The following is a 24,433-nucleotide window of genomic DNA, read 5'->3' as shown; positions in this document are numbered from 1 at the left end:
GGCGGATTGCTGGTTTGGTGATGCCCTGGATATCATCAGGAAGCACTTTGCGGTGCCGCTTTGCTCCGCCTTTGCCCAGTCCTTTACCTCTGCCAGACTTTCTTTTATTAATTTCCAAAATATACTTTATTCATAAAAATCTGTAAAAAAAATATTACAAAACAGTTCCAAAAAGCACCAAGTCAAACAATACAGAGAGTGGAAAGGAGAGCAGTTTCCTTCAATACAGGAGTGAGTTGCCTCACAACCCTTCCATTTCATTTCTCATGCCATGCACATTTTACAGCAAACAAAAATTTCTGGCTACAGTTCGAGGGGTTTCCGATGGATCCAGCCCCTCAGTTCACTATGGTGGGGGGACCTTACACAGTGGTATTTCTCCATTGAGCCTTTGCTGCGGCTGCCCCAAGCTTTAGTGCGTCGCTCACCACGTAGTCCTGGACCTTGGAATGTGCCAGTCTGCGACATTCGGTGGTGGACAAATCTTTGCGCTGGAAGACCAGAAAGATTCGGGCAGACCAAAGGGCGTCTTTCACCGAATTGATAGTCCTCCAGCAGCAGTTGATGTTTGTCTCGGTGTGCGTCCCTGGGAACAGCCCGTAGAGCACAGACTCCTGTGTTATAGAGCTGCTTGGGATGAACCTCGACAAAAACCACTGCATCCCTTTCCACACCTGCTTTGCAAAGACACATTCCAGGAGGAGGTGGGCGACCATCTCTTCCCCACAACAGCCACCATGATAATTCTTGCCTCAAATCAGTGCACAACAAAAGAGACTGATTCCGTCAGCTTCCTTTTTTTTCCAGGCCGCCCGGACCTGGCTGAGAAAGGCAGAGTGAGAGCAGGGAGGGGAGGAGACAAGAGTGAAGATTAAACAGAGAGCGAGAGGGAAGAAGACACCCAGAGTGACAGACAGAGAGAGAACGGCACCTCATCTTTCAGCTCCACCTCCAGTTTCCTCCGGGTTGCCAATTTCAAACCCTTTAATAACAGTAGAACCGAAACCCAGCTCTCCACGCAAACCCTTCCAGACTCGGCCTTCATAGTCAAGGCTTTCCAGAAAGCCAGAGTTTTTAAATATGGTCCCGCTACAATTAACACTCAGTAATATTCCCACCTAAACAGATTCCATTCTATACTAAGAAACCTCCTCAGTCACATCACCATTTCCACACACATCCGCTTCCAGCAGTTTACAGCACCTTACTGCAGCTGTTTGGGGAATCTCCTGTGTTAAGATTGGAGTTGGAAAGCGGCCTTTACCCGGCAGTGTTATCGTCTCACACTGAATCTGCCAGACATCCTGTTCTCTTTATTGTGAGAGAGAAAGCACGGATTTAGGAAATGTTCATTCGAAATGATATCTGTTAAGAACGAGCCTGGCCGTGGGACAGGTATTCCAGTGCAAAGAGCTGTCCATGACCGAGTGTTGCAGACTGGCACATTCCATCATTCAAGACTATGTGCTGTGGGATGGTATTAAAGCTTGGGGAAGCCACCATGGAGTCTCAACAGAAAGGCGACAGTCTAAGGCCCTAGTACAGCGAGGGGCTGGAAACTGTGTAAAACCCCTCGGGTTGTGTGCACCAGAGAATGTTTGATGTGTAATGTAAATACTGTAAATATAAACTGTGCAGGCAGGGATAGTGAGATACCTCATATTCTTTATTGAAAGAAACTGATCTGTATTGTACCTTATGTAATATTAAAATTGAACTGCTTTGCAATGTAATTGCACAAATTATATGAATAAATTACATTTTGTGCAAAAGAAAGCAGCTTTCCTGTCAACACGCACCTTGTCTCAGGGCACAACTTTCCTGTGATCTTGTCACACCCAACTTCGCTCTATATCTTCTGACACACACACTTTACAGTCTGTCAATTTCCAAAAACAAGCATTCTAAAATCAAAAGACCTTTTGTTTATTTCTCCTTTCTTTTCAATTCTCCTCTATTCTTCTCAATCACTCCCTTCGACAGTCCTATTCAGATCAAGGTGGAATGTGAATAGTGTCACAACTCACCTGACACTATTATTACCGTTCTCTTCTCTTGTCTCATTCAATGGGAAAGTTTTATTCACCAGTCTGCTGCTGTTTTACACTCTTGCCATACCATCTGGTATTGCATCCATCTGAATTCTGTGCTTTCATGGCCTTATATAACTTTTCCTCTTCCGGATGATTTGTTTGCATCAGTTCCATTCAACCAGGCTGGACCACAGGGAAGCTTAGAACAAAGAACAAAGAACAGTACAGCACAGGAACAGGCCATTCGGCCCTCCAAGCCTGCGCCGATCTTGATGCCTTCCTAAACTAACACCTTCTGCACATCCGTGGCCCATATCCCTCTATTCCCTTCCAATTCATGTACTTGTCAAGATGTCTCTTAAACGTCGCTATTGTATCTGCTTCCACCACCTCCCCTGGCAGCAAGTTCCAGGCACTCACCACCCTCTGTGTAAAAAACTTGCCTCGCACATCCCCTCTAAACTTTGCCCCTCGCACCTTAAACCTATGTCCTCTAATAACTGACTCTTCCATAATAATAAAAGCAAAATACTGCGGATGCTGGAAATCTGAAACAAAAACAAGAAATGCTGGATTCACTCAGCAGGTCTGGCAGCATCTGTGGAAAGAGAAGCAGAGTTAACGTTTCGGGTCAGTGACCCTTCTTCGGAACTGACAAATATTAGAAAAGTCACAGATTATAAACAAGTGAGGTGGGGGTTGGGCAAGAGATAACAAAGGAGAAGGTGCAGATTGGACCAGGCCACATAGCTGAACAAAAGGTCACGGAGCAAAGGCAAACAATATGTTAATGGTGTGTTGAAAGACAAAGCATTAGTACAGATTAGGTGTGAATATACTGAATATTGAACATCAGCAAGTGCAAACCTGAAGAAAAACAACCTGAAAAAAACAGTGGGTAAGCAAACTGAACAAACTAAGATGAAATTATATAAATGCAAAAAAAAGATTGTAAAAAATGTAAAAAGGAATGCCAAAAAAAAGGAAGAAAAAATAACTAAAAATGACTAAAAATGAAAGTAAAGTGGGGGGCTGTCATGCTCTGAAATTATTGAACTCAATGTTCAGTCCGGCAGGCTGTAGTGTGCCTAATCGGTAGATGAGATGCTGTTCCTCGAGCTTGCGTTGATGTTCACTGGAACACTGCAGCAATCCCAGGACAGAGATGTGAGCATGAGAGCAGGGGGGAGTGTTGAAATGGCAAGCAACCGGAAGCTCAGGGTCCTGCTTGCGGACTGAGCGGAGATGTTCCGCAAAGCGGTCACCCAGTCTGCGCTTGGTCTCCCCAATGTAGAGGAGACCACACTGTGAGCAGCGAATACAGTATACTACATTGAAAGAAGTACAAGTAAATCGCTGCTTCACCTGAAAGGAGTGTTTGGGGCCTGGGATAGTGAGGAGAGAGGAGGTAAATGGGCAGGTATTCCACCTCCTGCGATTGGAAGGGAAGGTGCCCTGGGACGGGAACGAGGTGGTGGGGGTAATGGAGGAGTGGACCAGGGTGTCGCGGAGGGAATGATCCCTTCGGAATGCTGACAGGGGAAGGGAGGGGAAGATGCGACTGGTAGTGGCATCACGCTGGAGGTGGTGAAAATGGCGGAGGATGATCCTTTGGATATGGAGGCTGGTGGGATGAAAAGTGAGGACAAGGGGAACCCTGTCACGGTTCTGGGAGGGAGGGGAAGGGGTGAGGGTAGAGGTGCGGGGAATGGGTCGGACACGGTTGAGGGCCCTGTCAACCACAGTGGGGGGAAATCCTCGGTTGAGGAAAAAGGAGGTCATATCAGAAGCACCGTCATGGAAGGTAGCATCATCAGAGCAGATGCGTCGGAGATGGAGAAACTGGGAGAATGGAATGGAGTCCTTACAGGAGGTAGGGTGTGAAGAAGTGTAGTCGAGGTAGCTGTGGGAGTCAGTGGGCTTATAATGGATATTGGTAGACAACCTATCCCCAGAGATGGAGACAGAGAAGTCGAAGAAGGGAAGGGAAGTGTCAGAGATGGACCATGTAAAGGTGAGAGAAGGGTGGAAATTGGAAGCAAAGTTGATAAAGTTTTCTAGTTCGGTGCGGGAGCAGGAAACGGCACCGATACAGTCATCAATGTACCGGAAAAAGAGTTGGGGGAGGGGGCCTGAGTAGGACTGGAACAAAGAATGCTCGACATATCCCACAAAAAGACAGGCATAACTAGGACCCATGCGGGTACCCATAGCGACACCTTTTACTTGAAGGAAGTGCGTGGAGTTGAAGGAGAAGTTGTTCAATGTGAGAACAAGTTCAGCCAGGCGGAGGAGGGTGGTGGTGGATGGGGACTAGTTGGGCCTCTGTTCCAGGAAGAAGCGGAGAGCCCTCAAACCATCCTGGTGGGGGATGGAGGTGTAGAGCGTTTGGACGTCCATAGTGAAGAGGAGGCGGTTGGGACCAGGAAACTGGAAATTGTCAAAATGACGTAGGGCGTCAGAAGAGTCACGGATGCAGGTGGGAAGAGACTGGACCAGCGGAGAAAAGATAGAGTCTAGATCGGAAGAAATAAGTTCAGTTGGGCAGGAGCAGGCTGACACAATGGGTCTGCTGGGACAGTCCCGTTTGTGACTCTTCCACCCTGGGAAAAAGCTTCTGACTATCCACTCTGTCCATGCCGCTCATAACTTTGTAAACCTCTATCATGTCGCCCCTTCACCTCCGTCGTTCCAGTGAAAACAATCCGAGTTTTTCCAACCTCTCCTCATAGCTAATGCCCTCCAGACCAGGAAACATCCTGGTAAAGCTCCTCTGTACCCTCTCCAAAGCCTCCACGTCCTTCTGGTAGTGTGGCGACCAGAATTGCACGCAATATTCTAAGTGTGGCCTAACTAAGGTTCTGTACAGCTGCAACATGACTTGCCAATTTTTATACTCTATGCCCCGACCGATGAAGGCAAGCATGCCGGATGCCTTCTTGAATACCTTATCCACCTGGGTTGCCACTTTCAGTGACCTTTGCCTTGGATGGGTCCACGTTGATCCATTACATTCAGAATCACCCCCTTGAAATAACGCCATAGTACAACTACAGTAACCACACAGCATCTGCTTCAAACACTCCTCCACATTTTATCTGTTCTGACTGTCAACACCTCCAGCTCTTTTGTTTAAGTGGAACCCATCAGGTGTGTATAGGCTCCTTCTATTCTGAAAGCTGTAGCACTGGTTCAGGGAATTCAGCCCTGTTTCTCTACTCTAAAGGCTCAGCCATGCTTGATCTGCGTCGTATTTTGTTTTTATTGCAACATTACAAGACCTCCAATCCTCTGGAGAACGATGGTCAGACCTTCCACTATTTCTTCCCTGGCTTCATTCAACAGCCTGAGGTACATTTCATCTGGTCCTGATGATTTATCCACATTCAAGGATGCTCATCCAATTAAGACTTCCTCTCTCCTTAAGTTATCACGTCCAATACTTCACACTCCTCCTCCTTAATAACAATATCTGCATCACCCCCTCATTTGAGAAGACAGTAAAGTATTCATTAAGGATATTGGCAACATCTTCCAACCCGACACAAAGGTTACATTTTTGATCTTTTATGTGCCCTGCTGTTTGCTTAGTTGCCTCTTTCTCTAATATTTTGATGCAACATCTTTGGGTCCATTGTTATTTTGCTTGTCCATGTTCTTTCCTGATTTCTCTTTGCTCTTCACCGCTGCTCCCAAACGCCTCCAGTGCAGTCAAAACACAAGGCGTCAGAAGTGGGATTCGAACCCACGCCTCCCATGGAGACTGCGATTTAAACGCAGCGCCTCAGACCGCTCAGCCATCCTGACCGCCTTCTGGCTATCATTAATGCTAAGGAAATTATTCATTCATTGTGAAAGTATTTGTGAGATTGTGGAAATGTCTGGAAGAGGAAAGACCAGCGGGAAAGCTTGGGCCAACGCCAAGTCTCGCTCCTCCCGGGCTCGAATGCAGTTCCCGGTGGGCCGTGTTCACAGGCTCCTGAGAAAGGGCAACTATGCTGAGCGTGTGGGTGCCGGAGCCCCGGTCGATCTGGCTGCTGTGCTCGAGTATCTGACCGCTGAAATCCTCGAGCTGGCCGGCAACGCGGCCCGGGACAGCAAGAAGACCCGCATCATTCCCAGACACCTGCAGCTGGCCGTCCGCAACGACGAGGAGCTCAACAAGCTGCTGGGAGGGGTGACCATCGCTCAGGGCGGAGTGCTGCCTAATATCCAGGCCTTGCTGCTGCCCAAGAAAACCAGCGCTCAGAGCTCCCAGAAAAAGTAAAGCGGCCAAAATGTCATCTAATAAACCAAAGGCTCTTTTCAGAGCCACCCACAGACTCTGTGAAAGGACTGGTTACTGTCAGGAGGGAATCAGAGATGGAGTTATTGTGACAGTGGATTGACCTGTTTCACATCTGTGCAGGTCTGTTTTCAGTTCCCTCTCTGGATTTCGCTCTGTTTCTCTGCTCACACATCTCCCCCTCCAGTTAAGTGAAGAACTGAACTACAGGGTGTAGAATCAACAATTTAATAAATCCCGCTGCCTTCGATTTGATAAATCCCGAGACCATCCCGGTACATTAACGGGAACTGGTTCGGAGCTGATGAATTAATTTAATAATGGAAGTGTCCGGGTGAATTCTCTGTTTTTCATTTGGACAGTTTGAATTGTGTTTTTTTTTTCTCTCTGGTGATCTGAGCGCCGCTTCTCAATGAGAATCTGCTCCCAGAACAGAGTAAATGCAGGAAGAAAGAGGCCATTCTCGGGCTGTGTGTTTCTCTCCTAACCTGATCTGTTTAGACCGCACTATTCCCAGAGGACGGAATCAGTGAGAGTTGTGCACACACAGGAGCTGAGTCCACTGCAGCGCTTTAAGATGTACCTTCTCCCCGGCCCTCCCCCTTCTCCGGACACAAAGTTGTTTGTTCCCCCGGCGACGGGATAGAGTCGGGGATCCTCTCCCCGCAGTGTCAGTGGCTGCAGCCCCGGGGAACTGGCGGTTTCAGTCAGAGTGACCGAGCTACCTTACAGGACTCTCCCCCTGAATTTGTGAACTGAGACTACACCGAACACATCTCCAGTTAGAGTGAGGGCCGGACATCCTTCTGTTTTATTACAGAGAGTGGGGAAAGGGCTGGGTGGAGGGGATGTCAGCGAGTCACCAGGGATCCTGGATTTACTCCAAATCATTTCCATGTGGAATCTGCAGGCGCGGCCGGGACAGGGATCATTTGATCAGGGGATCAGCTCTTTCCTGAGAGATGTGGGTGGCTCTGAGAAGAGCCTTTGTGTTCAGATGTTTACAAGTTTCCCGCGCTCTTTCACTTCTTTCCAGACCCTGCTTTCTGAGCCTTCGCTGCTTTCGGCTTGACCTTGCTCTTCCATGTCTGCACTTTCTTCAGCAGCTTTCCGCCCGCCGCACTCTTGCCTTTTTTGACCTTCTTCGCAGGAGACTTTTTCTGAAGCGCTGCTTTCTTCACCGCCTTATTTGGCGTAGCCGCCGCCTTGCTGCTCGTTTTCTTGGCTGTTACTTTCTTTGTTGTCACTTTCTTGGCTGCTGGTTTCTTCACCAATGATTTCTTGTCTGCTGGTTTCTAATGAAGGATTTCTTGTCTGCTTGTTTCTTCACTAAAGATTTCTTGTCTACTGGTGTCTTCACGAAAGATTTCTTAGCTGCTGGTTTCTTCACAAAAGATTTCTTGTCTGCTGGTGTCTTCGCTAAAGATTTCTTGCTTGCTGGTTTCTTCACTAAAGATTTCTTGTCTGCTGGTTTCTTCACTAAAGATTTCTTGTCGGCTGGTTTCTTCGCTGAAGATTTCTTGTCTGCTGGTTTCTTCACTAAAGATTTCTTGTCTGCTGGTTTCTTCACTAAAGATTTCTTGTCTGCTGGTTTCTTCGCTAAAGATTTCTTGTCTGCTGGTTTTTTCACTAAAGATTTCTTGTCTGCTGGTTTCTTCACCTTCTTTCCCACTTTTCCCTGGGTTTTCCTTCTTGCTGATTTTGAAGGAGCCGGAGGCTCCCTGTCCGTTGCTCTGCACCAGGGAGCCTTTGTTCACATTCCTCTTGATACTTTGCTTGATCTGGGTCCTGAGCTTCTCCACATCGACACCGCTGCTACCCACAGCCTTCTTTATGGCGGCCAGGGACATCCCTTTGCGATCGCTGAAAGCCGGCACAATCTTGAGGATCTGTTCGCCCAACGGGGGACCGGCTGGCTTCTTCCGGGGAGCCGCCTTCTTCTTCTTGGGGGTCTTGACTTGGGCGGCGGCGGCGGCTGGAGGAGCCGTTTGGGCGGCTGCACGATCGGTCATGTCCGGGACTCTGCACAAATTCTCTCTGTCAGTGTGAACTGGGTCAGAAATGAAGCCGGTGATGGCGGCACAGAGCAACTTGAAGGCAGAGAGAGGACGGCGCGGAGACAAGCTGCTGTCAGCTCCCGGCTCCTGCTGTCTCTCTGTGTTTCTCTCTCCTCACAAACTCTCCAATTCCATTGAAATTCAGACACTCCACACTTCCAGACTAGATCCTTCCTGTCTCTCACTCCAGTATGTTTGCTGTTGAAAAGCTTTCACTAAGATTGAGGACTCCATTTTCCATTTCCCTTGGTTTCATTGCTGCGATGACCGCCCTCTCTCACCTCTCGCTGACATGTTCTCTACTTTTCAACTGAAATCTTGAAATAAAAAATAATGATCCCAAATTCCCACTTTGGGGCTGAGCAGGGAGCAGGGCGGTTCTTTGACTGGAAAGTCATTTGATTTTACACAAGAATGACTCTGAAATCCGGCGATGAGAGCGGACCCACAAACACAGTGGCTTTAGACTAACCCGCCCTCCCCTTTAATACAATCTCTCTTCCACAATATTCACATTTGCATATTCACAGGACAAACTGTTCCCTGAATGTAGAGTTCCCAGGACAGGTTTTCCCCTCCGCTCGGTCTGTGCTGCGGATTCTCGGGGGTGAGTTGTATTTTCTCAGCTCAGTCAGTGTTAAACAGTCTGGGGCCGGCGCTCCGAATATTGTCTGTTAACCAGAGTCCGCTACAAGAGCCAATCACAGTTGTGACATTTTTATTAGTTCATGGGATTTGGGTGTGAGTCCTGAACCAGGGGTCATAATCTAAGGATACGGGGTAAACCTTTCAGGTTGTGTTTTCTCTCTCTGCCCCTCTCTCTCTGCCGACACCCACCCCCGGTCTCCTCCCTCCCTCTTACTCTCCTCTCTCTCTCTCCCTCTCTCTGACAGTTGCAGAGAGCGAGAACTCTCAGCTTTGTGGTTAGTCTTTTTTAAAAAATCGCAGGCGTCAGTTTCACAGCTGACAGGTGCTTTGAGCAGAGACAGCACTTCAGAAACTCGGACAAGCTCGGATTTTTCTGGAGGACTTTTAAAAGAAATCAGAACTGCCGGAAAGCTCCGAACTTGTCCGAGGTTCTGAAACGTTGTCACTGCTCCAAGGACCTGTCAGTTGTGAAACTGACGGCTGCGATTTGATTGAAAGTCAGACTGGTCTGCAAGAAGAAGCCAATGGGAAATTTCTCATCCCTGAAATTATCAGTCACGGACCGAACTGTTTTAACGTGGACACTGGTGTCCATGTACAGACATGTTGCCAACCCCTGTTCTTCACACAGACTTACCAATCACACACTGATCAACGCGAACAAATAATTTGACTCATTTTTTATTGAAGACTGACAATACTATATACAATTTACAGGAGAGTAATACAGGCACATCTTACTGGGGATCAACCCATCTCCTACGCTGTGTCACATACTGTATGACATCATTTCCTGAAGTGATGATGCACACACGATTTACCATTTCCTTGAAACAAAGAGTAGGCATAAATGGGCCATTTTCTCGTTGTCGAGATGTGACTGGTGGAGTGCCACAAGGATCAGTGCTTGGGGTTCAATTATTTACGATCTATATTAATGACATGGAGGAGGGGGTAGAGTGTAATATATCCAAATTTGCTGATGATACAAAAATAGGTAGGGCATGTTGTCATGAAGACATAAGGAATCTGCAAGGGGATATAGATAGGTTGAGTGAGTGGGCAAAAACTTGGCAGATGGAGTTTAATGTAGGAAAGTGTGAGGTCATACACTTTGGTAGGAAGAATCAAAATGCAGACTATTATTTAAATAGAGAGAGACTCCAAAAAAGAGGGATCTGGGTGTTCTTGTGATTGAAACACAAAAAGTTAGCATGCAGGTGCAGCAAGTAATTAAGAGGGCAAATGGAATTTTGGCCTTTATTGCTAGGGGGTTGGAGTTTAAAAATAGGGAAGTCTTGTTAAAGCTGGACAGGGTGTTGGTGAGGCCACACCTGGAGTACTGTGTACAGTTTTGGTCCCTGTATTTAAGAAAGGATATATTGGCATTGGATACAGTCAAAAGAGATTCACTCGGCTGATTCCTGGGAGAAAGGGGTTGACTGATCAAGAATGACTAACAAGTTAGGCCTTTATACATTAAAGTTTAGAAGAATAAGGGTGATCTTATTGAAATGTATAAGATTCTGAGGGGGCTTGACAGGGTAGATGTTTCCACTAGTGGGGGAATCTCAAACTAGGTGACATAGTTACAGAATAAGGGGACAGTCATTTAAAACTGAGATGCAAAGGAATTTCTTCTCTCGGAGGGTAGTGAATGTCTGGAATTCTCTACCCAGAGAGTTGTGGAGGCTAAATCACTGAAAGCATTTAAAGAGGAGGTAGATAGATTTTTGAAATATTGGGGAGTTGAGGGCGATGAGGAGCTGGCACGAAACAGATAGTGAGAATTCTGCAATGAATAATTCAGCTCTCGGCACGAGGTGAAATGCTCATTAGGAGAGCTGGAAAAATGGACTGGTCAGGTGTGCAGAAAAGTGGCAAATGGAATTCAACTTGGTGATGTCTTTGGTGAGGTCAAACACGGCAAAGGAATACACAATTAATGGGGGAATACTGAGAGGTGTAGAGGAAGTGAGGGACCTTGAAGTGAATGTCCACAGATCCCTGAAAGTAGCAGGACAGTTTGATAAGTTGGTTAAGAAGGCTTATGGAATCCTTTCCTTTATTAGCCGAGGTATAGAATATCAGAGCAGGGAGGTTACGCTGGAACTGTATCAATCATTAGTTAGGCCACAACTTCAGTTCTGTGTGCAGTTCTGGTAACCTCATTACAGAAAGGATGTAATTGCACCAGAGAGGTTACAGAGGAGATTAACGAGGATGTTGCCAGCTCTGGAAAAATGCAGCGATGAGGAAAGATTGGATCGGCTGGGGTTGAATAGAGGAGGCTGAGGGGAGATTTGATTGAATTGTATAAAATTGTGAGGGGTCTGGATAGAGTGGATGGGAAGGGTCTATTTACCTCAGCAGGGAGGTCAATGACTAAGGGGCATAGATTTAAAGTGATTCGTTGAACGATTAGAGGGGAGATGAGGAAACGTTTTTTCACCCAGAGGGTGCGAGGGGTCTGAAACTCACTGCCTATAAGGGTAGTTGAGGCAGAAACCCTCAACTCATTTAAGAGGAGTCTGGATGTGCACCTCAAGTACCTGAACCTGCAGGGCTACGGTCCAAATGCTGGACAATGGGATTCCGCTGGGTTGCACGATTTTTGGCCTTCCTCTGCTGTAAACTTTCTTTGTTCAATGATTCTATGCAGACACAATGGGCCGAATAGCCTCCTTCTGCACTGTAATAATTTTGTGATTTTTGACTCTCCAAAACTTGTCCACCATCTACAAGGCACAAGCCAGGATGAGTGCAGCTCCCACAATACTCTAGAAACTCGACACTGTTCAGGACAAAGCAGCTGCCTTGATTGTCACCCCATTCACCACCTTAAACATTCACTCCATTCACCACTGACGCACAGTGGCAGTAGTGTGTACCATCTACCAGATGCACTGCTGCAACTCACCAAGGCTCCTTCGAAAACACCTTCCAAATCGACGACCTCCACCACCTTGAAGGACAAGGGCTGCAGATGCATGGAACCACCACCATCTGCAAGTTCCCCTTCAAGTCACACACCATCTGATCTGCAACAATATCGCTGTTCATTCACTGATGTTGGGTCAAAATCATGGATCTCCCTTCCTAATAGCACTGTGGGTGTACCTACACCACATGGAGTGCAGCAATTCAAGAAGGCAGCTCACCGCCACCTTGTCAAGGACAATTAGAGATGGGTAACAAATTCTGGCCTTGCCAGTGTCGCTCACATCCCATGAAAGAATATGCCCCATCTTATATGCAATTATCCTCTGAATGCAGCCCAACCCTCTATTTGCTCCAACTATCACTTCACAGCATTGCTGCTGTACCTTTCGAGATCTGTGCACTAGAACATCCAGATCTCTGCTCAAAATTATTTTCTTTCTCCACCTGCTTTAATGTTTTTCCCTGAAGGGTGTATGAATGTTGAGCATTCGCCCTGTCCACATGAATGACACTGCACTTACCCAAATTAAACATCATTTACCAGTCATGAACCTAATCTCCCAACACATTAAGATCAGCCTGAAACAGTCGAGCATCGTCTACAGTCTGAACACTCGCACAGATCTTCAAATCATCTGTAAATTTACAGATGGTGCCCCCTACACCTACATCCAGATCATTAATAAAAATAATAAAGAGCAACAGACCCAACACCGATCCCTGTGCGACACCACTGGTAACTGGTCTCCAAACAGATCCATTTCCATCTGTAACTACTTTCTGCCTCCGTCGTGCCAGTCAGTTCCCAATCCAGATCAATATATTACCACTGATACCAGGGACTTTAATCTTATAGAGAAGCCTCTTGTGTGGAACCTTATCAAAATCTTTTGGCTGAGATCCGCTAATTGAACACAGGCCGGGGATGAGGCCTAGGCCCGTCCTGCTCTGTGTGTGGGTCTCAGGACGGCACAAGGTGAGATCAGCTCACTGAGCACTGGCCCTTCCTGCTCTGTATGGTGCTCAGTACCTCACCAAATGAGAATAACTAACACACCACAGGCCAGGGAGCCTCGGCCCATCCTCCCCTGATTGTGGTTCAGTGCCAACCAGGTCAGATCAGCTAATTCAGCACAGGCCGGAGATGGAAGCTGGATCTTTCCTGCTCTGGGGACTCCGTACCATACCAGGTGTGATGAAGTAAAATACCACAGGCCGGGGATGGAGCCTGGGATTTTCCTGTTCTGTGTGGGGCTCTGTACAACACCGTGTGAGATGAACTATCATCCCTCAGGCTGAGGAAGGAGCCTGGGCCCATTCTGTTCTGTGTGGCTCCTACAACATTGTGTGGGTTCAGTTAACTGAACACAGGCCATGAATACAACCAGGCCCTTTCCTGCTCCATGAGGCTCAGTATCACACCAGGTGACATCAGCTAACACAGCCCAGGTGGGGCTGGGGCTGGAGCCTGGGCCTGTCCTGCTCTGTGGGCTCAGAAACACAACCCGTAAGATGAACTTTTTTCAAAAGACTTCAGTGTATTTAACTCTGTGTCCAACACTGTGAGGCAGCTTTCTGTGTTTATAAAGAGTGTAATTTATTGACTGGTCTCTTGAATCTTGGAGCAAACAGGGTGACAGACAGAGGTCTGTGTGCAGAGGGTTTGGAGGTGAGCTCTGATTCTTAACCCTTTCTGGATTGTGAGGAATAAAGAATGAATGAGAGAGAGAGGATGTGGGAGAAGGGATGATGGAAGAATTTGTCCGTGAACCTGATTAAAAGTGGCTCAAACGCAAAATAATATGAAGATATCAAGAGCAGAACATGAACATAATCTGAGCTCCGCGATCTGCTCGGGTCCCATTCCCCTGAAGTGAGGAATGGACGGGTGGGAAATCCCGCTTGGAGTTTTATTTGTCTCCAATGAAGATGAGTTCACAGTGAGGCCGGAATAGCTCAGTTGGGAGAACACTAGATTGAAGAACTAGGATACAATCCCTGGTTTCATCAGTTTTAATTTGATGTCTCCTTCATTTTAAGTAGAGAGAATCAGAGGGGAGATTTTCCACTCTTGACCAAATGGGCTGAATTTTAAACTAACGGTGCGGCTCTTGGCAGAGGCACCGGAAGCGGGTGTCGTCACCACACGAGCGAAATGTGGCCGGCCGACCCCGATCACGGAGCAGCCGACCAATTAATGAAGGGGAGGCGTGGGGCCCATGTAAACAAGGACCAGAGGCAGGGAACGAGGTGCCGATGGCACCGACATCTGACACAACGGCAGGTGCTGGCACCATATTTAAAGGGCTGCCAGCCCTGCATTCACTGCTGCCTGGTTTAAAGGAGTGTCTTCCTGAGAGCCCTCTGCTGTCCCAGAACCCGTTCTGCTGCCTCTGCTGTCCCAGGATCCGTTCTGCTGCCTCTGTTGCCTGATGGGTAAGGAGCTGAATGCGAGCCTGCAGTGACCATGGTCCCACGGTTTAGCGATGCCTCCCTGCAGGTTCTCCTCCAGGTGGCAAGAGAAAGGTGGAAGATCCTCTTCCCCAGGGATGGGAGTTGGAGACCTGTCCACCTGACCAAGCAAAGCTAGCTGGAGATAGTAGATGAGGTCAGCAGCCATGGGTTCACCCCCAGGACATGGATCCAGTGCAGGAAGTGGATCAATGACCTGATCCAGGTTGCTCAGGCGACAACTCAAAACACTTTGGACCCTTTGGACATTGCATGTGGCAGAGTGAGAGGGAATGTTTAGTGGAAAGGGAGTGAACACCCAGTCATGTGTATTTGGGAAGGGCAGCAGGAGAGGCACACGTCAGTCATTATATAACCTCACACAGTCCCTCGAGAGGGGCCGCATGCAGGAGGCATATGTGTGTCCACATCATGGACTGCTGGACTATCACCATCAGAGATGTTGGGCTTGTCCCAGCTGGGAGACTAACTTTGTTCATCATTGTGTCTGCAGGAGAAGACATCCCACAATTGGAAAGAGCGTGTCAAGACTGGCGGTGGATGCTTTATCTCCATGTCCTCATCCCGATGGAGGAGGAGGCCATGGAACAGGCAGGACAGCAAAGCAGCTGCTCCATAGCTGATGGAGAGACAGGGGCATCTACCCAAGAGAGTGAGTGAACATCTCCTGGGGCACAAGGGAGCATTCGCTGCAAAGTCGCCACACTGCTCATCTGTTCACCACTGCATCAATGGAGCTGCACAGTAGGGGTGGTTGGAATGTCACGATGGGCAGACCCTAACCCTTCAATGTCCCTGTTTTCACATGAATGCCAGGATGAACGACAAAAGCAAAGAGCTGGAGAGACTGGGAGACAGCCGGACACGTCTGAGGAGGAGGAGGGAGCCTCAGATGGTGCACCATCACATCATTCCCCTGCACCCTCCACCAGAACAGAAACGCTCACGCAAACTGATGAGCACATCACAGACAGGCCCGGGCAGCTGACGGAGGCTGTGACAGCCGAGGCCACTGACAGTTGGTGGTCTGTGGGAGGCCAGGCCCACACTGAGCTCCAGGCTGATGACATGCCTCTGGTGTCACCAGCAACACGGGAAATACCGCAGCTGCAGCGAGAGGTCAGGTAACATCTGGCAGAGTTGCCAGAGGCTATGTGTACCCAAACAAGGATGGTGGAGGAGTCCATCCAGGCCTTGGGTGCTGCACTGTCTCTGATGGGGGTGTGTCTGGCTTCCTCCATTGAGAGATTGGTGACTCTCATGGAGAGCCAGATTCAGCCGATCAATCAGTGGCTGCCAGAGATGTTCGCAGACCTGCACTCCATCACTTTGTACATGAGCTCCATCCAGCGGTGACAAGGTGAGAGGGGGGACGAGGCACCTGAATTCTCCACCAGGTCCACGTCCCTCTCTGGTCAGCAGGGAGGTACAAGTGTGTCTTATAAGGGGGAGGAGCAGCTGGCTGCTACATCTGGGGTCTCCTCTCAGGGTGCTCCTGGTGTGGACAGTAGCTCGAAAGTCCCTCTGCCAGTGACACCAGTGATGCCAGTGCCTCCATCATCCTCGATGACAGAGGGGGGTCCCTGTACCTGTGCAGGAGGCCCTCAGTGTGCCGGGGCTCTCCAGGCCTCAGGCAGCCAGAGGACGGCCAGCAATGTCATCTCAAGCCATGGGGCAGCAAGGTCAGCAGCCTGTCTCCACCTCAGCTGACAGAGCAGGGGGAACACCACGTAGGAGCACCCGGAAGTGATTTAAGCAGAGCACCTAGATTCACTGAGGGGTTCACGGGTGAATGTACATTCCAGATGGATAGGGTTGTGTTTGGTGTCGCACAGAATAAAGAACTGATGTTCTCTCATTATGTCTCCTTCCTATTGTTGATGCCCTTTGGGACTTCCTTTAAACCCTTCCTCCCAAGGGGCTGGAAGTGAGGGACCAAGCCCCGAGCTCACAAAGCTTCGGCCTTGCCACTGTGTGATGCGTACCTGGGCGCTGTAGTGCAGAAGGAAGTAGGTGACAACAGGGCTGGTTAAAGCTAAGACTTTATTGCCTTGGTTCCAGAAGGTGGGAAGGCTGAAAGGAAACTTGAATGTATAAGGGTGTCTCGTGTCTCCCGTGTGTGTATCTCATGGTGGCTTTCCTGCTGTGCCTGAGGTCCTTCATCTGGCACTGCCTGAGCAGCATCCTCCTCCACATCCTCATCATCAGAGGAGACATCGCACTCCATGATATCCTCACTTGTCAACACCTCACCCCTCTGTAGTGCCAGATTGTGCAGTTCACAGCAAACCACCGCGATATGCGAGACCCTCGCCGGGACATACTGAAGGACTCCACTGGAACAATCCAGGCGCTTCAATCTCATCTTCAGGAGACCAATGGCCTTCTTGATGGTCACTCGGGTGGACCCGCAGCAGGTGTTGTACCTCACCTCTGCATCCTTGTGTGGATTCCTCACAGGCGTCAGTACTCATGACCACACTGGGTTGCCCTTGTCTCCAAGGATCCATCTCAGGAAGCGCATGGGGCCACGGAAAAGTTCTGTCACCTGCGACTGCCTTGGTAATCAGGCGTTGTGGCTGCTTCCCGGGATTTGTGCACACACCTGTAGGATCCATTTGTGATGGTCACAGACCAGTTACACACTGAGCAAATGGAAGCCCTTCCTGTTGAAGGCTGCTGGCTGGTCTCCAGGAGCCATGATGGTCACATGGGTGCATTCGATGACACCCTACACCTGGGGGAATCCAGCGATGGCCCCAAATCCTATAGCCCTCTCAGCCTGACTGCTTGGATCGATGTGCACATAGTCACCGGCCCTCCTGAAGAGGACATTGGTGACCTCCTTGATGCACTGATTCACCACAGACTGTGAGATTCCACACATATCTCAAGTGGATCCCCGCAATGATCTGGTCATCAGATGTTCAGTGGCACAGTGACCTTCTGTGACACCGGCATCAGGTGCCCACCAAGTCCCATGGGGCACAGCTGCATCATGGCAGAGAGATCAGTGACAACCTCCGTGGAGAGGTGCAGTCTGTGGAGACACTGTCACTCGGACATCTGCAGGTAGTTGAACCTCGGCTGACGTGTTCCTCTGCCTCCTTCTCCAGCCTCCTGTTCGAGGCTGGCCTTCCTGTGGGCCCCCAAGCTGCTGTGGTGTCCCTGCTTTTGCCTGCCCTTCCCTCCCTCCCTCTCTACTCCTCCTCAATGGGAGCCTCGAATCCAGGGTGAATGAGGCCCATGACAGGTTGCCCCTCCCTGAGTGCAAGGCCTTCACAGTAAACAACACCCAGCCACATTTACCTCACTCTTTACCCACTCACATTTACCCTCATTGAGGTGGCACTGCCTCAATGGCACCCTGGTGTAGCTCCCCCTGCAGAGCTGGCACATTGGCCCCAACTCCTGACAGTGATTCCGGATGCCCTTTCCCCCTCCACCCTTGCTGCCAAGTTACGCTACCTCACCCGACAGCTTCCAGGTGAAGCCAACACTCAGCTCCCACCTCCCAGTCACCTCCTTTAACCAGGCGAGGCTCTGAAGCCCCGTGGTTCCCGTGTGCTATTAGTTCAATTGGATCCAGTGAATAAAATTGCTGACAATTGGACTCATAAATACTTGAAATGCCTTCTTGCCGTGTGGATGTGCGAAGTCTGCCCTCCATGTCAGCCGCCGACAGAAAAATCCGTTCCAATGTCTTCCATCCCAATTGGCCATTCTCAATGGAATGTCAGGAATGAAGGTCAGAGGAACAGACCAGACTGGAAACACAGAAAGAGCGAGGAGAAGCTGGTGTGAAAAACAGAGATTAAACAACAGGGTGGTTCAGTTGGTTTGGGTCTGGTGTTTAGAATACCCGGAATCTGGGTTCACTTCCCTTCCAACTCAGCGAGTTGTATCAACATTATGTTCATTAAACCCAAAGAAGGAGGTCCATTGTGTCAGTGCTGTCTCTTTGGTTGTGCTATCCAATTAGATTAGATCAGAGATACAGCACTGAAACAGGCCCTTCGACCCACCGAGTATGTGCCGACCATCAACCACCCATTTGCACTAATCCGACACTAATCCCATATTCTGACCAAACATCCCCACCTGTCCCTATATTTCCCTGCCACCTACCGATACTAGTGACAATTTATAATGGCCAATTCACCTGCCAACCTGCAAGTCTTTGGGCTTGTGGGAGGAAACCGGAACACCCGGAAAAAAACCCACGCAGACACAGGGAGAACTTGCAAAAGTCCACACAGGCAGTACCCAGAATCGAACCCGGGTTCCTAGAGCTGTGAGGCTGCATTGCTAACCACTGCGCCACTGTGCCACCCATATCCTGCTGCTCAACTTTTTCCTGTAATCCGTACATTTTCCTTCCAGTATTTTTCCCTGTTGCTTTTCAAAGTTACTACTGAATTTGCTTTCAAGTCCTGATCAGACAGTGCATTCCAGATCACAACACATGACTGATTAATTAATGTGTGAAAGATCCTGGGTTCAAATCCTGGACAAGCCCTTCTTCTTTGGTATTTTTAGTTTCAGGTCATTGATTGGTTTCAGCCTTGCAGAAGGCGGAATTGATTTCCATATGGAGCCTGCTTGAGGACCAGAGAGCTGGATTCAAAGAGCTTGATTAACTAAATGTGCAGATAGCCAAGTGGGAATATAAAGTTGTTGCAGTAATTGTGACCTGACTCCAAAAACAACAGGACTGGGTTCTGGACTGGAATGGAATGGAATTCTTCAGTGTTTCTGTTGTTTGGCTTGCATTGACTCATCGATTTTCTTGTTTTTCACTTTGTCGATGCCTTTGAATAATTGTGGATCCTTCTTCAGAGTGTCTTCTTTCACCAAGTAGTTCTGACCTCTGATGATGATGATCGTAATGAGCTTCAATTCGCTGATAGTTTGGAACTGAACAGATTTCCTTGGCTTGAGTCGACAACATGGAACTCAGTCTGACATGTGGACCCATGGGAGGATTTGAATGCCACCCCTGCGTTGAAGAATACAGTTGCATCCTTCCAATAAGAGACCGAGGAGAAGTGACAGTTCAGTCAGTCAAACATTAAACTTTTAATTTCAGGGTGGTGAGTTTGAGTGCCATTTTGTTTTTCCCTTTTTTAAGGCTTCATTAGCAGAGAGTACAAGGAGTGTTTGAAATGAAATTCAGCAAAAGTATGAGAAAGTCTCACTTTGATTCGGGACTCTTATCTCTCTGCAGCATCTCGCTGTGAAAGATTGAACTTCATCTCATTTCATTCCCAGCTCGGGGTCAGTGCGGCTCAATGGGACTTCTGGCTGTCTCCTGCTTCACAATCGATCAGTGCTGAGAAAGCAATGGGGAATATTATTCACGACTCTGTAACCAGAGGACACCGATTTAAGGTGAATGGCAAAAGAACCAAAGGCAACATGAGGAAAAACTTCTTTTGCACAGCGAGTGGTTAAGATCTGAAATGCACTGCTTGAGAGTGTGATGGAGGCTGATTCAACCATGGCTTTCAAAATGGTATAAGATAATTATCTGAAGTGAAAAAAATTGCATGTTTTCATGGAATACATGAGTCTGTGGCATGAGCTGAGTTGCTCGTGCAGAGAAGCAGCACAAGCACAATGAGCTGAATGGCTTCCATTTGTTCTGTAACTATTGTATGATCTATGATTCTTTTCAGAGTGAAATCAACAGTCACATACAAGAAGCTGACAGGTACAATATAAACCCCACACTAACATACCAGCGAATGCTCGGGACAGAGTAAAACCAACTCAGTCCCAGACTAGAAACTGACAGGTGCACTGTAAACTTCGCATTACCAGACAAGAAATTGACAGATACAGTGTGAAACCCACAGTCACGTAGCAGCAGTTGGCAGGTAACGTGTAAAAATCTTTCTTTCATATCCCAACTGCAAGGTACAAAGGAAATTAGGTACAAGCCCAGGCTCACACTTCAAAGACTGAGAGATACAAAGCAAAACACATACTCACCTACAAGTACAGAGACGAAGACACACTCAGAGGAGGTGCAGATTAAAGACACATGCATGCAACAGAAACTGATAGGGATAAAATCAAACCCTTTCTCACTACTCAGAAACTGATAGATCTAGACAAAAGCTGATGCTCACATGCAAGTTGTGGAAAGATATGTGGTGAAACTCACATAGCAATAGCAGTAACATACAGGTACTGAATAATACCCACAGTCACAGACCAAAAACTGAAATATACTGAGTTAAACACCAGTTTCTCACACCAGAAACTCATGGCTCCAAAGTGAAGCTGACTCTCTCCTCCCAGGCATTGACAGGTGCAAAAGAAAACACTCACGACGATTCCGGGTCATGAAATGTACGCAACAAAACCGATCAGCTGAAAGAATAGCATTAATGACAGGTGTGGTACCCAGAATGCTTAGCGGCCTAGAATTCGCCCGATCTGTGACAGGAGCGGGGCGCGCAGGCGCAGTAGAGACAGCTTTGTCAGCAGCTGGAGCTGCGGGTTCGGAGTTGGAGCGGGATATTCACAAAGTGCGAGAAGACTTTGTGGGCTCACACAGCTGGAGCAGGGCCTCAGGGCCACAATAACATGGAACAATCCCATCTGTATCCCTGCGGATGGCGGTGGTGAAGCTTTTCCCGGTGAGGCTTCCCGAAACCGCGTCGATAAATGGATAAGAATTGGAGACTGGGCAGGGAGCGTCTCTAAATGAATAAAATTTGGGTTCCAGTCAGGGAGCGTCTATAAATGGATAAGAATTGGGGACTGGGGGGCAGCGAGCGTCTCCAAATGAATAAAATTTGGGGACTGGTCAGGGAGCGTCTTTAAATGAATAAGAATTGGGGACTGGGCAGGGAGTGTCCATAATTGAATAAGAATTGGAGACTGGGCAGGGAGCGTTTCTAAATGAATAAGATTTGGGGACTGGGCAAGGAGCGTCGATAAATGCTTAAGAATTGGGGACTGGTTAGGGAGCGTTTTTTTATTCGTTCGTGGGATGTGGGCGTCACTGGCTCGATCTCAGCTCAAGTAATGCGTCCAGTTCTGGGCACCAGGCTTTAGAAAGGACATCAAAGCTTCTGACACAGTTCAGAGGAGATTTACTGGAATGATACCAGAGATGAGGTGTTTCAGTTCTCTGGACAGGCTGGTGAAGCTGGGATTGTTCTCTCCAAAGTAGAGAAGGTTAAGGGAAGATTTAATAGAGGTGTTCAGAATCATGAAGGATTTTCATAGGGGAGAGAGGGAGAAACTGTTTCCACTGACCTGGGGGTCAGTAACCAGAGGACACAGATTTAAAATAATTGGCCAAAAATGTCAAGGGGAGGTGAGGAGAGATCTTTTTACCCAGTAACTGATTCGGATTTGGAATCAATTGTCTGACAGGGTGGTGGAAACAGATTCAATTATAACTTTCATAAAGGAATTGGACAAATATTTCAAAGTGAAATTCTCCAGGATTATGGGGAAATATGTAGGGGGTTGGACTAATTGCATCTTCTTGTCAGAGAGTCAGCAGAGGCACAATGGGGCCGAATGGCCTCCTTCTGTGCTGTATGATTCTACGAACATAAGAACTGGGAGCAGGAGTCGGCAAGTCAGCCCCTCGAGCCTGCTCTGCCATTCAATACAATCATGGCTGATCTCATCACGGCAGTTCTTGTTTCTTGCCAGTAGATGTCACTTCACTCCAATACAGTGAAGTTTACAAATCTGAGAAAGAAACAACAGGAAAGAATTGTTCACATTATAGTGAATGTGTGGGATTTAGAAATACTAGGAGTAGAGACGAGTTATTACTTGTCTGCTCGATCCCCATTGCCCTGTAAATTATTTCCTTCAAGTGCCCATCCAAATTCCTTTTGTAATCATCGATTGTCTCCATTATCACCGCCCTCGTGGGCAGCGAGTTACAGATCATCATCAATCACTGTGTAAAAAGGTTCATCAACACATTCCCCCTGTATCTCCTGTCCAAAACCTTCAGTCTGCGTCCCGTAGTCCTTGTACCAATAGTTAACGGGAACAATGTTTCCTTGCCAACTTATTTAAAACTGTCATAGCCTAAAACACATCTATCAATTCTCCCCTCACTCTCCTTTGAGACAGGCAGAACAACCCCAACTTTTCCAACCTAACCTTGTAACTAAAATCCTCCATCCCTGGATCCATTCTGGTGAATTTCCTCTGCATCCTCTCAAGGATCCTCACATTCTTTCTGAAGTGTGGTAAGCAAAACTGGAAGCAACACGCCAACTGGGGCCTAACCAGAGCTTTATAATGGTTCAGCATAACTTCCCTGCTTTGTAATCAATGCCTCTATTTATAAAGCCCAAGATCCCATATGCTTTGCTAACCACTCTCGCAATATGTCTTGCCACCTTCAAAGATTGATGCACATGAACCCCAAGTCCCTCTATTCCAACACACTCTTTAGAACTGTGCCATTAAGTAAATATTGCCTCTCCCTATTCCTTATGCCAAAATACATCACCTCACACTTGTCACTATTAAATTCCATCTGCCACCTGTCTGCCCATTCTGCTAGACTATCATTGTCCTGTTGCACGCAGTTCATATCATCCTCACTGTTTGCCGCTCCTCCACGTTTGGTGTCATCGGCATATTTTGAGATTCTGCTCTGTATTCCAAGATCCAAGATGCTTTAGCAAAAAATGCAGTGGTTCTTGCACTGACCCTTGGGGAACACTACTGTCGACGATCCTCCAGTCTGACAAAGAATCATTTCATCAGACTCGCTGTTTTCTGTCCTTAAACCAATTTTCTATCCAATTGGACACTGACCCTCCTACACCACGAACCTCAATTTTGGAAACCATCCTTTTATGTGGTACCTTGTCAAACTCTTTCGTAAAATCCATACAAACAACATCCACTGCATTCCCTTCATCAAGCTGCTCTGTTAGTTCATCAAAAAATGCAGTTAGATTAGTCAAGCATGAACTCCCATTTATAAATCCATGCTCACTCTCCTTAATTAACTCAAACCTCTCCAAGTGACTGTTGATTTTTTACCCTGATTATTCTTTCTAAAACCTTACCCACCACTGCTGTTAACCTAACTGGCCTGCAGTTAGCCGGACTGACCTTACACCCTTTCTTGAATGAGGGCGTCGCATTTGCCACTGTTTACTCCTGGCACCTCCCCCGTATCCAGGGAAGATTGGAAGATTATAGCAAACACTTCCTTTATCCGCATCCGCATTTCCTTTCGCAACCTGGGATGCAAGCCTTCCAGACCAGGTGATTTATCTACCCTAAGCACAGCCAGCCTTTTTAGTACCTCCCTCTCTCAATTTGTACCCTATCCATTGCCTCTACTCTCTTCACTTCGACTGATATTTTGTCAAATTCCACTTCCTTAGTGATCACTGATACAAAGTACTCATTAAGTAGATTAACATTGCTCTGCAGCTCGAAACATACATTATCCTCTTTGTCCCTAATAGGCCCTACTCAGCCTCTTGCGACCCACTGATCATTTACATGCTGCTCGAAGATTTTTGGGTTTCCTTTCATGTTGACTGCCAGTCTATTCTCATAGAAATAGAGAATAAGCAAATATAGAAGACATAAGTATTTCCCATCCTTGATGAGGTGGAACTTTTTTATGCTGTGGGTAGTAATGTCTTGGCCCACGAGTGTGATGAAAGCAGAGACAATCAATGATTTGAAAAGGAAATTAGATGGATACTTGAAGGAAAGAAACTTGCAGGAGGAAAGGGATCGAGCTGGTGAGTGGAACTGACTAGATTGCTCCGGGGAGAGCCAGCATGGACGTGATAGGCCAAACGACCACCTTCTATGCTGTAAATGACTCTGTGTTGTTTCTCAAATTCAATCCACTGGTGCTTGGTAAATAATTTCAAAGTAAGTTGTACAACCGGAAAATCAGAACCAAGGCAAGGGACGTATAAGGAAGCAAAATTGCTGAAACCCGGGATTGTTAGATCTTCAGTCTAATGCTC

General features: G+C 47.6%; 1 non-coding gene across 1 annotated transcript; it reads right to left on the bottom strand.

Annotated features, from left to right (window-relative positions):
* Positions 1 to 5,757: 5,757 nt before the first annotated feature.
* trnal-uaa (transfer RNA leucine (anticodon UAA)) lies at positions 5,758 to 5,840 on the bottom strand. The gene has a single exon. It is a non-coding gene; the product is annotated as a tRNA-Leu (tRNA).
* Positions 5,841 to 24,433: the final 18,593 nt, after the last annotated feature.

The sequence above is a fragment of the Heterodontus francisci genome, unplaced genomic scaffold, assembly GCF_036365525.1.
Source record: "Heterodontus francisci isolate sHetFra1 unplaced genomic scaffold, sHetFra1.hap1 HAP1_SCAFFOLD_99, whole genome shotgun sequence".
NCBI lineage: Eukaryota > Metazoa > Chordata > Chondrichthyes > Heterodontiformes > Heterodontidae > Heterodontus > Heterodontus francisci.
The sequence above is the reverse complement of the archived record's forward strand: the minus strand, read 5'-3'. Positions and strand labels throughout refer to the sequence as shown.